The following is a 5,099-nucleotide window of genomic DNA, read 5'->3' as shown; positions in this document are numbered from 1 at the left end:
GAGTGCTAAGATTTCCTCTCACAAACATTTAGGATGTGGAAATTTTGCATGAGGTGGCCTCAGAAAAGGGGCAACTTTCATTCTCTCTGAATAATGGTTTGTTCATGCCTTTTCAAGCCAAAAGATGTTCCTGCCCCTTCACTTCAGTTCAGTTCAGTCACTCAGTCATGTCCGACTCCTTGCAACCCCATGAATCGCAGCACCGACCAGTGCAATCAGTGCACCAGCCCCAAGCATCCAGTATCATGCATCGAACCTGGACTGGCAATTCGTTTCATATATGATATTATAGTCACCAATCCTGTACAACGTTGTTGAAGACTTTACTGCTGAGTCTCTGCTGGCCTGAAATATTTTCTCCAAGTGCCTACTTTATAATTCAAAGAGAGGACACCATGTGGAAAATTTTAGGAATATAGAGTTTGTGAAAAATTCAGTTCTGACAAATATAACCTCTGAAGAGTATATTTTCTATAAGAGAGGCTATGTTGAGAAAAAATTCTTTTGCATCTACATAGAGAATAGGAAAATAGATTTTTTGAGATTAATATTAGACTTTTTAAAGTACAAACAGAGAGTTGGTAGCACTGGCAGTAATTATTAAGTAACCACACTGCTGTCAAAACCCTGAAAAATTCACATTTTCCTGTTTTACACTCTGCCTAGAATATAAGATGTGACTCTGTGCAGATGTGGTCAACTCCATCTTTCTGCCTATTTCTAGAGAAGTACAAAGTTAACAAGAACCAGGATGAAGGCAAAGACATAAACTGCCCTAACAGCTCCATAACCCTATCATTCTTCATTGTTGGAAAACCTTCCAGATTTTGTGAAAGTACAATAAAGGCCAGAATGAATTCCATTTTTACAGATAAGAATATTAAATAGATTGATTCTATAAGTCACTATCCTGGCAAAGAAAAATGTAACAAAATGTAACAAAAATGTAAGAAATTTTCTGAAGCTAATTTTCTACCTCTAAATTATTAAATGATTATACCTAAAACACTTTATGGCTTCATTTTAAGATTCTTATCTGTAGTACCCTGGATTTTCTAAGGAACATCTGCCTACAGCCTATGAGATTATGAGTCCTCTTTGCTATTTAGTAAGTAGCATAGCATAGTGGTTAAGCAAACAGACTCTATATGTAATAGCATGAATTCAAGTCTTCATTCTGCAGAGGTATAGCTTTGTATCCATAATGGTTCAGAGAACATGTATGTGTATGCTTAATAACTCAGTCATGTCCAACTCTTTGAGGCCCTATGGACTGTAGCTTGCCAGGCTCCTCTATCCAGAGGGATTCTCCAGAAAAGAATACTGAAGTGGTTGCCATGTCCTCCTCCAGGGAGTCTTCCAAACCTTGGGATTGAAACCAGGTATCCTGCATTGTAGGTGGATTCTTTACCAGGGAAGCCCCACAGAACATAATACATATATTAACTATGTATATTTAATATTTAACTATTGCTTTCTGTTTTATTTGGTAGATAAATCATCTGAAAAGATGATTTAAATATTTTGACAGTTGATGAGAGACTCTAGGTACTAAAATTAAATATGTTCTGTCATTTTCTATGGGCTTCCCTGGTGGCTCAGAGGTTAAAGCATCTGCCTGGAATGCTGGAGACCCAGGTTCGATCCCTGGGTTGGGAAGATCCCCTGGAGAAGGAAATGGCAACCTACTCCAGTACTCTTGCCTGGAGAATCCCATGGAGGGAGGAGCCTGGTAGGCTACACAGTCCATGGGGTCGCAAAGAGTTGGACATGACTGAGCGACTTCACACACACACACACACACACACACACACTTTCTATAGAAAGAATAGTGACAATAAAATAAAGCATTGTGTTCTCACCTGAAATTCCCATAAGAAGATACAGAGATGCCATAAAATACAAACTTTCATGAAGAATTCAGTGTATAAGAACAAAAATGTCTAAACAAATGTTCATTTCTAGTTAATATTCTTGAAAAATGCCCTGTGAATAAAAAGGTATTTATATCTGTGTCTTCAAGTCTGTTTGTGAAGATAATATTGAAATTCCCCCAAAGCCAGCAAAGATTCCCTATAGAATAAAGTCAACCTACTGGGCATTACACAATAATCAGCAAATCATTTCAAACATTGTTTTGCAGCTATTATTTTTATAGCTAGTTTTGCAACTATTCTTTTATAAAAACAAAAGAATCACTGTTTATTTGTAGAAAAAAATTGAAAATGTACAAAACACAAAGAAAACAAATTCTTCTAATTTCACTAGTCACTTGCCATTACAGCTAACTTTTGGGTTTTTTATGTATAATTATGCACAGAAGTTATATAGATACTTACATATACATAATTTATATAAGCATTTCTATATACAAATAATATTAAGATAGTTCTACGCATAAGTTTTCAAAAATAAGTTCAGCTAAATAATATATTATTCATATTTTTTGTTATTAACTTGAGAAACTTTGGAGTTGTTTCCTTGGCTACATCATTATCATAAAAAGCTATAATTATGAATATACACATAATCATATTACTTATATTAAACTTGGCAAGATATATGCCTGACCTATATGTATTTGGCAAACATGTAAAATTACCAAGAGCTATAAAAATTTATTTACTGTAACTTTTAGTATAAAGTCAGGAAGGTTGATTCCTCCAGCTCTGTTTTTCTTTCTCAAGATTGCTTTGGCTATTTGGGATCTTCTGAGTTTCCATACACATTTTAAGATTTTTTGTTCTAGTTCTGTGAAAAATGCCATTGGTGTTTGATAGAGATTGCACTGAAGCTGTAGATTGCTTTGGGTGGTATAGTCATTTTCATAATGTTGATTCTTCCAATCCAAGAGCATGTTGTAGCTCTCTATTTGTGTCATCTTTGACTGCTGTCACCAGTGTCTTACAGATTCCTGCATACAGGTCTTCTGTCTCCTTAGGTAGGCTTATTCCTGGTACTTTATTCTTTTTGTTGCAATGGTGAATGGGATTCTTTCCTTAATTTCTTTTCCCAGTTTTTCATGGTTGGTATATAGGAATGCTAGCAAGTTCTGTGTATTGATTGTGTATCCTGTAGCTTTACTAAATTCATTGATTAACTCCAGGAGTTTTCTGGTTGCACCTTTAGGATTTCCTATGTATAGTATCATCACAAGTGCATGTTATTATACTCATTTACACATGAAGAAATTAAGGCACTGTCTACTGAGTTTGCATTAAACACGCATTCTTTCTTCTCTCTATGCACTAGCAGATTTAATGGAGATCCTTGTAATCACTTTTAACCTCATCTGAGCTTCAGAAAAAAAAAAAAATAGGTCTTTTGATTTCACATCCTGTGCTTTTCCACTGCTCCAGGCTGCCTGATTTGTAAATGGAGGAAATACCAACTCATTATCAACTAAGGTGATTCAGATGAACACACTTTGAAAGACTTGAAGTAATAGTTAAATATGAGGTAGTGTCTTAGTCTATTTAAGTGAAAGAGAAGTCGCTCAGTCGTGTCCGACTCTTTGTGACCCCATGGACTGAAGCCTACTAGGCTTCTCCATCCATGGATTTTCCAGGCAAGAGTAGTTGAGTGGGTGGCCATTTCCTCCAGGGAATCTCCCTGACCTGGGTTCCCTATCAAACCCAGGTCTCCCACACTGTAGGCAGGCGCTTGTACTCTCTGAGCCACCAGGGAAGTCCGGGCAGCCATAAAAGCTGACGATCCAGACCGGAGAGCTTATGAACAGCAGAAATTTATTTCTCACCTTACTGGAGGTGGGCAAGTCCAGATCAAGGTGCCAGAATGACCGAATTCTGATGAAAACCCTTCCCCTGGTTAGTAGCCTACTCATTCTCACTGTGTCCTCACATGAAGAATAAAGGTAGGGATCTCTCTGAAACCACTTTTATAAGACTCTCATCCCATTCATGTGGCTGTACCATAAGGATTAAGCAACTTCCAAAAGCCCTTCTGAATATTCATTGAAAGGACTGATGCTAGAGCTGAAACTCCAATACTTTGGCCACCTGATGCAAAGAACTGACTCATTTGAAAAGACCCTGATGCTGGGAAAGATTGAAGACGGGAGGAGAAGGGACAACAGCAGATGAGATAGTTGGATGTCATCACCGACTCCATCGATGTGGGTTTGAGTAAACTCCAGGAGTTGGTGATGGACAGAGAGGCCTGGCATGCTGCAGTCCATGGGGTCACAAAGAGTTGGACGTGACTGAGCAACGGAACTGAAAAGCCCTACCTCTTACTACCATCATCTGTGGCAAGTGACTAGTGAAAGTCACTCAATTGTGTCTGATTCTTTGCAACCCCATGGCCATTAGCCTGCCAGAATCTTCTGTCCACGGAATTCTCCAGGCAAGAATACTGGAGTGGGTAGTCATTCTCTTCTCAAGGGGATCTTCCTACCGATGGGTCAAATTCTGGTCTCCAGCACTGCAGGCAGATTCTTTGCCATCTGAGCCACCAGGGAAGCCATCATTTCTAGGGCCTGGTATTTCAACATATGTGTGCTGAGGTGATGCACAAATTCAGATCATTGTAGGTAGACTTTCGTATTAGGGAGACATCAGAATTCAGACTCCAACTTAGTGGCCATGGATAATTGAGCAATATTAGTCATTTGACTTTCAAAATGTGGTCCAATGCCTTCAGATTCATCAGAATCACATGAGATACTTCTGAATAATGAAAAACCTCAGGCCCAGCCCAGAATGATCTGCTGAATCTAAAAACTGTGAGCTCATGGTCATCTAGGTTTGACAATGACAAACTCAAGTGAAAAATCTCTATATGATTGTCTCCTCTTCTACTTAAGTGACCAAATTAAAGATTATACAGAGGCTGGGCACTCCAACTATATAAATTAAATACCTAGTGACATTTTATAATAGTTCAGCTGATATTCAGCAGATTGATTTAATACCTAATAATATGGACAGATGGAGAAGGAAATGGCAACCCAGTCCAGAACTCTTGCCTAGAGAATCCCGTGGACAGAGGAGCCTGGTGGGCTGCTGTCCATAGGATCTCACAGAGTCGGACATTACTGAAGTGACTTAGCATGCATGCATTCATTGGAGGAGGAAATG

General features: G+C 38.5%; 1 non-coding gene across 1 annotated transcript; it reads left to right on the top strand.

The window, feature by feature from the left end:
- The first annotated feature begins 1,587 nt into the window (after nt 1-1,587).
- Nucleotides 1,588-1,659, top strand: TRNAS-GGA (transfer RNA serine (anticodon GGA)). The gene has a single exon. It is a non-coding gene; the product is annotated as a tRNA-Ser (tRNA).
- The last annotated feature ends 3,440 nt before the right edge of the window (nt 1,660-5,099 follow it).

This window comes from Capricornis sumatraensis, chromosome 1, assembly GCF_032405125.1.
Source record: "Capricornis sumatraensis isolate serow.1 chromosome 1, serow.2, whole genome shotgun sequence".
Lineage (NCBI taxonomy): Eukaryota > Metazoa > Chordata > Mammalia > Artiodactyla > Bovidae > Capricornis > Capricornis sumatraensis.
Note: the sequence above shows the minus strand (reverse complement) of the source record. Positions and strands in the feature narration are given on the sequence as shown.